The sequence below is a fragment of the Mus pahari genome, chromosome 10 (genome assembly GCF_900095145.1).
Source record: "Mus pahari chromosome 10, PAHARI_EIJ_v1.1, whole genome shotgun sequence".
In the NCBI taxonomy this organism is placed as follows: Eukaryota; Metazoa; Chordata; class Mammalia; order Rodentia; family Muridae; genus Mus; species Mus pahari.
Genome location: NC_034599.1, coordinates 82,364,220 through 82,375,243, shown reverse-complemented (window position 1 = coordinate 82,375,243; position 11,024 = coordinate 82,364,220).

Genomic DNA, 11,024 nt, shown 5'->3' with positions numbered 1-11,024 from the left:
AAGAAAATCAAGAAGAAGGAAGACCAACGTGTGAATACTTCATTCCTCCTTAGAATAGGGAACAAAATACCCATGGAAGGAGTTACAGAGACAAAGTTTGGATCATCCAGTCATGTATTTCTTAAGTAAGCAAAATATTCTCCACGGATTTCTCTATGACACGTGTTAGCTCAACCAGCTAATGGACAGAATGTTAATAAAGAGCAAATCATGAATTTATAGGGGTTTAGTGTCAACAACATAACATTGGTAACAGCACAAAAATTTGACCTCTAGTAGTTGACTGAATTTATTATTATTATTATTATTATTATTATTATTATTATTATTGAGTCAAAGTCTTCTGCAGTCTAGGCTTGTCTCAGGTTCCCCATGCTCCTGATGTTGACCTTAAACTCTTGCCTCCACCTCCCAGTTGCTGGGATTAAATCCATATCTTGGTTATTTGCTCTGTGGGTTTTCGTTAATTAATTGATTATTTTAATTGATAGTGTTAACATTGGGGGATTGAACATATGCATATTAGGCAAGGTTTCTACCATGGCAGTGCACCTGCCAGGGTCGTCTTCTAGTGCTTGAAAACTGTTATCTGACTCTGCAAAGTCTCATTCACTCTAGGGAGCAACTCAGGTAGTGTTAAAGCTAAAAGAAGCTTTAATTGAATGAGTTCAGCTTTAATTTAATGCAGACGATACAATTTGTATGTGCGTGTGTCTGCTTGGCCATGCATGCCTGTCTGGAAGTCATGGGTCAGATATCGGACCTGGGGATCAGATATCAGATTCTTAGGTTCAGGCATTTTAACCACTAAGCAGTCTCATTTCCAAAGAGAACAAACTTTAACAGCAGATCATAGATTTTTCATAAAAAGACACTAAGGATTCCAGTCTCCCACTGCCTCAAAAGAAAAAAGGTGGTTTCTGTCCCATTAGGAGCACACACCAGGATGTAGTCAGTTTCCTAGACTCGTGGCCTGATTACAGATTAGGGCATTTGTATTAAAACAAGTGGCAGCAGGTGCCCTTTTGAATGTTGTGATGAGAAAGTCAGAGCCCAAACAAGCTTTTGAGATTGCTTGAGCTGGCTCCAGCCTTTGGCAGTCCGATGAAGCCCGAGGAAGCCTTTCAGAACACTGTTTTAAATGAATCAAGTAAAAGAAATATGTAGGCATAATGTTCTTGTACACTGTGTAAAGATTATCCTTGTATTATTCAAATGATGATTTCAGTGCCTTCATATCTGGCTGCAATCCTTAGTCTGAGAGCCTCCTGCTCCAATGTTGTGTGAACATTGCTCCCCATTTATTCTCTGATTTGTCAATAAAAGCTGATCAGCCAATGACTGGGAGGGCGTTAGGGCTAGACATCCAGACACGGACGTGGAGTGACAGAGAGAGAGAGAGAGAGAGAGAGAGAGAGAGAGAGAGAGAGAGAGAGAGAGATATGGGGGATTCACTACTAGAGGGAGAGAGTTTGGGAGACACCATGAGAAAACCCCTGGAGTCCAGAGAGCTAGATCAGTACTAAAGTGCAAGTATCACTGGGAGTTTGACTGGGAGCTAACCAGACTAGTTTAGAGGATTAAACTAGAGCAATACTGTTCAGTTGTTGTGCCTATAAAGCTTGTGAAATAAATATAATAGTTCAGTCTCACTTATTTCAGAGCTACCTGGTTTAAGAAGGAAACTGCAAGAAAAGCACATTCATAAAAAAGCCAACACAAATAAGATTACAAAGGAAACTAGAGAGAAGAACCATTATCAAAACATTTCGAAAATTCATGATATACATTTGTAACAGGATTATATACACATTCTCTGTTAGCATAAATAGAAACACATTCATTATATTGGCAAAGTGAGCTAATCTCAATTTTTGAGGAAGTTAGTGTAAAATTGCTTATCTTGAAATCAGAGAATTAAATCATGGCCGCACACAGGTCACGTTGGACAGCCGTTGCTTTTGATGCTTTCTTCCTCAGTGTGGCCAGAAGTGTTGACAGTCACATCTGCACAATGTGTTGTGAATGGATTGGTTTACAGAGTTGATGTGGGCTGACTTCTTTCAAGGAATACCACATTAGGGTTGTGGATGTAGCTTGATGGTAGGGTTCTCACATAGCAGGTGTGATCCATGGCTTAAAGGACACTACCACTTTCTTTAAACTTCAATTCTAGCTATGTCTTGTCTAAATATCAATGAATTTGTCTTGGGTTAGTGTGTGGCATGAAGGTATCCCTCAAAATTCATGTGTTAATACAATTGCTAATGCAAATGCATTAAGAAGGGAGGCCTTGGGGGAACTAACTGTGTAGGACCTGAGAACTGTGCTATCATGGATTAATTAGCATAATGAAGGGTGTTTTGCTCTCCTTTTGCCTTTTAGTCCCTTCTTCCCTGTGAGGACATACTGTTCCTTCCTTCTGTACAGTAACAGGTACCATCTTAGAAGCAGAGACTGTACCCTTATCAAACATCAAACCTGCCAATGCCTTGTGTGGATTCTCCATCTTCCAGAACTCTGAGAAATAAAATGTACTTTATAAATTATCCAGTCTCTAGGGTTTCATTATAGCTACATAAATTGACTAGGACAGTAGGTTAATATTTTCAACGTAGTTTATCAGTGCTCATTACCTTATGCTTTTTAAGGTCCTGTAAACAATAAAGGATAGGCAACTATTTCTTCCACAGCAAATTTCTAGTATAATATTGACTGGAAGTGATTGATAGCAGGTCTCTCTTACTATGTTGCTCTCAAGGCTAGGTGGAAAGTATTAATTGTTTACACAGGGAAGTGTAACGTTTTCAATAGTGTCTTAGGGTGTTACTGCTGTGAACAGACACCATGACCAAGGCAAGTTTTACAAAGGAGAGCATTTAATTGAGGCTGGCTTACAGGTTCAGAGGTTCAGTCTAGATGCATGGCAGCATCTAGGCAGGCATGGTGCAGGAGGAGCTGAGAGTTCTACATCTTCATCTGAAGGCTGCTAGCAGAACACTGGCTTCTAGGCATCTAGGATGAGGATCTTATAGCCCATACCCACAGTGACGCCCCTACTCCAACAGGGCCACACCTTCTAATAGTGCCACTCCCTGGGCCAAGCATATTCAAACCATGACAAATGGGTTACTTGCATATATACCTTTATAAGATTAAGGAAATTCTCTTCTTCCTCCTCTTCTTCCTCCTTCTCTTCCTCCTCCTTCTCTTCCTCTTCTTCTGCATTTCAGAAGGGTTTGGTAGTGTCACATGTTTTTCTTTTCATGTGTATATTTGTTGCAGAGAGACTGTGTGTGTGTGTGTGAGAGGGTGTTGGTGTGTGCAGTTTCATGTATAGGCCTGGAGTTGATGCCAGGAATCATTTAGAATTCTCTTCAACTTTATCCTTTGATGCAAGTCCCTGTCCCTCCCCCCACACCCACTCTATTTTGTTTTAAAGAAAACCCTGGAAAACATCCAGAACACTTCAAAAGTCTGTCAGATGTTAATTAGACATTACAATTGAAAAAAAGATTCCTAAGCTTTTTCTTTAAGATGTACAATGTCTCTTCTAGCACTTAGAAGTTTAAAGGCAGACTTGTAAGCTAGAAAGTTAATGTCTGAAAATCAGTCCTTTTTTCTAAAATACCAATAAAGAGCGAGTATCATTTACATTAGCATTTTCCCAAAATAAAATCCTTACATATAAATTTAAGAAAATATACACCAAACGTAGCTGGATGTAAAACTCTCAGTTACATTTTCAGCACCTCTGCCCGCATCCTGCCATGCCTCCCTCCACGATGACTATGGACTAAACCTCTGACCTGTAAGATGGTCTCAATTAAACATTCATAGGAGCTGCTGTGGTCACGGTGCCTCTTCACAACAGTGGAAACCCTAACTAAAACAGAACTCCATAGCCTGCTCACTCGCTCTTCCTTCCTTCCTTCCTTCCTTCCTTCCTTCCTTCCTTCCTTCCTTCCTTCCTTCCTTCCTTCTTTTCAAAAATTTAAGACTGGGTCTCAAAATTTGCAGTCTTCCTCCATTGTCTTCCGAGTAGTGGAATTATAGGCATGTACCACCTTTCTTTGCTGAGAAAGAGCTGCTGCAAGCAAGCCTGATAGCCCTCTTGAAATTGTGATGCCATCCACTATTAAACTTTCACCAAAGCCATGTAGGTGATAGCAGCATGCTCCTTTTTTTTTATTATGTATTTTAATGGTTTTGTGAACATTTTTTTCTTAAATTTTTAATTATTTAAATGCATTTTATACATCAAACACAGTAATAACATTGAGTATTTTGAGAATCAAAAAATACATAAAAAATGTATTCAACTCATATTTATATCCTTTCATACCCTAAAAGTATCATTAATGAACATTTAATATTATCCATAACTGATGATCCTATATCTAATATTGAATGCCAAATTGTTTCAAAACATACAAAATAGTCTTTGGGAATTAAGCATAGTAAAAGAGCATAAAATATTAAAAATGAATCATTAAGAAATATATTCAAAAGCCCTTATATGATACCACTTGACATAGTGGGAGAGTATTTAAAATGCATTATATATCTGTGTATATTGTCTAACTATAAATTTACTTAAAAAAGGTTATCAGTGTTTCTAAGAGAGAAATTATTTTCAGTAAGTATATTTTAAAATTTCAAAATAGCAAAAACTCTTTGAAGTTAATCATTAAGAAAAATGCTAATTTCAAGCACAGTGAGAAAAATTATTAATATTTACATGATGTTTGTCAAGCATGATTTTAATATTTTCAGCTGTGAACATTCAACAGACAGGATAATTATATTAAGATATATTTTGTTGTTATGTCTCTCTTTTCATTTCTGATTTTATTAATTTGGATACTGTCTCTGTGCCCTCTGGTTAGTCTGGCTAAGGGTTTATCTATCTTGTTGATTTTTCTCAAAGAACCAGCTCCTGGTTTGGTTGATTCTTTGTATAGTTCTTTTTGTTTCTATTTGGTTGATTTCAGCCCTGAGTTGGATTATTTCCTGCCCTCTACTCTTCTTGGGTGTATTTGCTTTTTATGCTCTAGAGCTTTCAGGTGTGCTGTCAAGAAGAGCAGCATGTTCTTAACTCTCCAGAATTACGACCTAAGTTTCTGTTCTTTATGAAGCACATCCACCCAGGCATTATGTTACAGAAACAAAAATGATCTAAGATGTTTACGCTAATAAAGCAAGCATGGTACTGGCGACAGAATAAACAGATAGACAGCCCAGAAACAGACTTAGAAAGATGTAGATATTCTTGAGTTACCGTGATTTGACTGACAACTTTTCAGCTTTGCAATGATGAAAGGCAGTGCCCATTCATTCCATTCAGGCTGCTTTTCAGTTCTGATCTTTTCTGACTGTATGTGGCAGGACACTTTCCCAAGGTGCTTGGCAGTAGTGGTAAGATGTAGCTTCTGGTGAGGTTATATGGGTTCATAGGAGATGCTGAACCGTGAGCTACACCTCTAAGCTGTGGTATCTGGTAGATTGGGTATATTAGGTGAATTTAAAAAATTACAACGGGTTTATCAGTCATCATATCATAAGTGAAACAGCATCTCCCTGGTCGACTAAACTTGGACAAAGATACAAAGGTAAACAACCCAGAAAAGGTAGATTTCAGTGAACACATTGGAGCTACTAGGTGCTCAAAAGCAAAACTCAACTCAGACCCTGTGTTCTTTACTAAAGTAACTCAAATGTGGGACACGTGGACTGTGTCACAAGAGGAACTGGCATGGACCTGGGGAAGTGGAGCATGTGCAAACCCTGGAAATTTCAAAATGTGAGACCGGCAAGAGTAGAACTAGCTTCATCCCAGTTTCCATGCCTGCCTCAGAGCATGGAACCAGGCTAGCTGCCTACCCCAATCAGGTAGTCAGTCACCGAACTCAGCATCTGGAACACCTCTCCATGCTAATGAGGCATCTCAGTGGCCAATGTCCTTTTTCCACCTTGGATAATCTCATCCCCAAACTATATAACCCTTGGTTCGCCCAATTAAAGTGCATGTATTCAAACCTACCCAGAATAATGAAATGCGAACAAGCTAAGATTGTCCCAGAGAGCTGCTTCATTAAAGATCATGGGAGTAGGAATTCTACTAAATCAGCATCCTCTCCCTCTTGCTCCCAACCAGACCAGGATCCTGCTTCACCCCCTGGCCGACCTTGGAAGAAGTGGACTTGGGCCCTCATCGTTCAAGCATTTGCCCTGTCCTCTCTGAACCAGTGTACTGGCAGTGTATGGACACCCAGAGAGAAGAGTCGGGACTGGAACCATGCTCAAAGTGGGCGGCAGACCTAAGTGTAGATTGCAAAGCCGTTGGCTCATGGAAGATAATGGCAGACTATCTAGATGACCCAGGCTGTGGTGGTGAAAGGCGCAGTCCACTGAGTCTGCATTTTATGAAACGGGGACTTCCGGTTTGAGGGATACCCTGCAGACTGAACAGATATGTCTCAGACTAGGAGAAAATATTTGTAAAAGACGGTTTTAGAGAATCAGTACTCAAAATATACAAAGCACCCTTAAAACTCAACAGTAGAAAAAACAACTTTATTTAAACAGATCTGCCAGAGACTTCATCAAAAGAAGAAAGACATCCAGAGCAGGAGGCTTCCCCTCATTTCCCATCCTGAGGGTGGAGGAAAAGCTGCTACAAGTATGTCACATCCTGGGACATTGACGTCATAGCTGGAAGTGCTGTGTGGGGCAGCGTAGATATGCAGATAGGATATGCCCTATGTACAGAGGCTATGGGGTACACTGTGCAGAGGATATGAGGTGCACACTCTGCCCTCACTCACCTCTGCCAGGAGTCTAACACTGCTCTGAAAAGCCCCTTTTAAACATTTAAAGGACTGCCAGCCCCCATTCCTCTTTTAATTTTAATCTTACCCAAGAAGGCGTACTCTTTCTTCCCGGCATTTACACTGGCAGCTAAAGATTTTCAAATAAAGTTTTGCTTTATGCATACAATTTCAAACAAACAATAAGCTGTGTCATCCAACTAAAGACCTCTCCTTTTTAATAAATTCGAATAAAAACGGTTTCAGTTTTTACTTAGAGAAATAGTTCCAAGCACTTAGGCAGCTTTGGGTCCTGAACCCCTGAGTAGTTACCCTCCCCAGACTCTCGCTTGTTAGCAGTGCGTTGGAGATCTGCTTCTGACAAACTGATACCTCAGGCTGTGGAAACTTTCTCAGGAAACACAGTTTGTGCTTCAGCCAAGAGAGAGAGAACCAGTCTTTTATTAGAGAGGGTACCCCAAGATGTTAGCGGGGCTTCACAGAGCCCCATCAGTGCCTGGACCACAAAGGGTTTCCAGGTCCCCTCCCATCCCCTCCTCCTGTCTGTCATCTGTCTGTCTCCCTCTCCCCCGCCCCTCTCTGTGTCTCCTTCCCCAACTCTCTCTCTCTGTTCTTTTCTTTTCTCCCATGTTACTATTTCCAAAACATTGACAGTGTTTGCTTCCTTACAGGCATGGCCTGTCATTTCAGCCAGTTAAATCAAAGACAAGTCTTGACGTCTTCAATTCTTTAATGCTGTGCTTCAAATGTGATTGGTAAAGAGATGTTTCTAGACTATTCTCCAGTAGATATTAGGAACTTTAAACCTTTTCTCATTAGACTGGAATAACTACCCTTTGAGATATTAGAGGCCAGAGAACCATGCTGTGCTATGCATCTTCAGAATGCAGGTGGACCATGATGTCTAGCTTAATTTTTTTTTTTTTTAAAGATAGTTTCACTGTAGCTCAGACTACCCTCAAAGGTGCTATAAGGCCGAGGATGGCCATTTTTGATCCTGTTTCTTTCTCCCAAGTGCCGGGATTACAGGCATGGGTCACAGAGTGTTAACATCAAATATACGATTCTGTAATTAATTTCAACAATCACTGAAAAAGAAATGTGTAAGGTAGGCTGCCTCAAAGCTGTGTTAGAAAAATGAAGATTCCCTTGCTTTGACACAGGTGAGGAGACTGGTGCTCCAGACACCATCTGGCTGTCCCACCCATGAGCACTGTCCTCTCTCTATAGTCCGCCTTCATACATGGGAGTCTCAAGTTGCATTTACCTTTGGGCCACTTGCTTCCCCTCTAATAGAAGAATCCCCTGGGGGTGTTGCTAGATTGTAGGTGTCTTCACAACGTCTCTGGTGTTCTCATTGTCATCATATTAATAATTATCAATATTCAAGTTCTCACCTGTAGGCAAGGATGTTTACTCTGTAACACCCTATCGTGTGTGTTTGTGTGTGTGTGTGTGTGTGTGTGTGCGCACTGTGTGTTTAAGGGTGTGTGTGCATGTGGGTGCACATGGAGGAAGAGGATGGCATCTGATCCTCTGGAGTTGGAGTTAGAGGCAGTTGTGAATCCTTTGACTTGGCTACTGGGACCTGAACTCCAGTTGTCTGCAGGGGCAGTATACACTCTTAACTGATGAACCATTTTCCAAACATCTGTCTCTATGTCATGAATATGCATTTATATAGCATTTTTTTTCCTCTCATGATGCAAGGCCTTATTGTGCAAACTAGGTTGGCCTTAAAGTCAAGATCTTCTTGCTTCCACATGAGGGCTGGGATTACAGGTGTGTTTCGCCATGTCTGGTTACATAATTTAAAGTACAGGAAATATGAGATGAGGCAAGGCTTGAGGTCAGTACTTCCCCCTCATTGTTTAATTGGCACAGTAGCCTTTTCAAAGGTATAGAGAGAAAACACTTTATTTAATCCAGCATATCCTGATCTGTCTGGATTGCTAATCTCTGGTAACTCAGTGTGGAAAACGTGTTCATCTCATTTGATTGGGAGCCAGCACAGATTAGACAGGGGTGTGGTTTTGAGATCTTGGGTAAGACCCTTCGCTTGTGTAGTGAGGTCACTCTTAAAAACTTGCTAACATCTGCCTCTGTACTTGTAAGGCTCTGGCAGGGCTTCTCAGAAGACAGCCATATCAGGCTCCTTTCAGCATGCACTTCTTGGCATCCACAATAGTGTCTGGGATTGGTGACTGTATATGAGATGAATCCTCAGGTGGGACAGTCTCTGGGTAGCCTTTTGTTTAGTCTCTGCTCGACACTTTATCTCCATATTTGCTCCTGTGAGTATTTTGTTCTCCTTCTAAGAAGGACCGAAGCACCCACACTTTGGTCTTCCTTCTTATTGAGCTTCATGCGGTCTGTGAATTGTATCCTGGTTATTTGGGGCTTTTAGACTAGTAGTATCCACTTATCAGTGAGTACATACCATGTGTGTTCTTTTGTGATTGGGTTACCTCACTCAGGATGATATTTTCTACTTCTATCCATTTGCCTAAGAATTTCATGAAGTCACTGTTTTTAATAGCGGAGAAGTACTCCATTGTGTAAATGTATCACATTTTCTGTATCCATTCCTCTGTTGAGGGACATCTGGGTTCTTTCTAGCTTCTGGCTATTATAAATAAGGCTGCTATGAACATAGTGGAGCATGTGTCCTTATTACAAATTGGAGCATCTTCTGGGTATATGCTCAGGAGTGGTATAGCTGGGTCATCAGGTAATACCAAGTCCAATTTTCTGAGGAATCGCCAGACTGATTTCCAGAGTGGTTTTACCAGCTTGGATTTCCACCAGCAATGGAGGAGTGTTCCTCTTTCCCCAAACCCTTGCCAGCATCTGCTGTCACCTGAGTTTTGTGTTTTAGTCATTCTGACTGGTTAGGTAGAATCTCAGGCTTGTTTTGATTTGCATTTCCCTGATGACTAAGGATGTTGAACATTTCCTTCTTTCTTTTTTTTAAAGGTTAATTTTTATTAGATACTTTCTTCATTTACATTTCAAACACTATCCCCTTTTCCACTTTCCTCTCTGAAAGTCCCCTATACCATCCCCTGCCCTCCTCCCTAATGTACCCACTCCTGCTTCCTGGCACTGGCATTCCCCTGAACTGGGGTATATAATCTTTGCAAGATAAAGGGCCTCTCCTCCCACTGATGGCTGACTAGGCCATCCTCTGCTACATATGCAACTAGAGACACAAGCTCTGGGGCAGGGGGTGGGGGTACTGGTTAGTTCATACTGTTGTTTCTCCTATAGGGTTGCAGACCCCTTTAGCTCCTTGGGTACTTCCTTTAGCTCCTTCATTTGGGGCCCTTGTGTTCCATCCAATAGATGACTGTGAGCATCCACTTCTGTATTTGCCAGGTACTGGCATAGCCTCACAATAGGTAGCTATATCAGGGTCCTGTCAGCAAGTACTTGTTGGCATCTACAACAGTGTCTAGGTTTGGAGGTTGTTTATGGGATGGATCCCTAGGAGGAGCAGTCTCTGGATGGTCCTTCTTTCCTTCTCAGCTCTGAACTCCTTCCATGGATATTTTGTTCCCCATTCTAAGAAGGGACAAAGTATCCACACTTCGGTCTTCTTTCTTCTTGAGTCTCATGTGTTTTCTAAATTGTATATTGGGTATTCTAAGTTTCTGGGTTAATATCCACTTATCAGTGAGTACATATCATGTGTGTTCTTTTGTGATTGGGTTACCTCACTCAGGATGGTATACTCCAGATCCATCCATTTGCCTAAGAATTTCATAAATTCATTGTTTTTAATAGCTGAGTTTGTAAGTGTATCACATTTTCTGTATCCATTCCTTTGTTGAAGGACATCTGGGTTCTTTGCAGCTTCTAGCTATTATAAATAAGGCTGCTATATATAGTGGAACATGTGTCCTTAATACGTGTTGGAGCATCTTCTGAGTATATGCCCAGGAGAGATATTGTTGGATCTTCTGGTAGTACTATATCCAGTTTTCTGAGGAACTGCGAGACTGATTTCCAGAGTGGTTGTACAAACTTGCAATCCCACCAGCAATGGAGGAGTGTTCCTCTTTCTCCACAACCTCGCCTGCATCTGCTGTTACCTGAATTTTTAATCTTAGCCACTCTGACAGGTGTGAGATGGAATCTCAGGGTTGTTTTGATTTGCATTTCCCTGATAATTAAGGATGTTGAACATTTTTT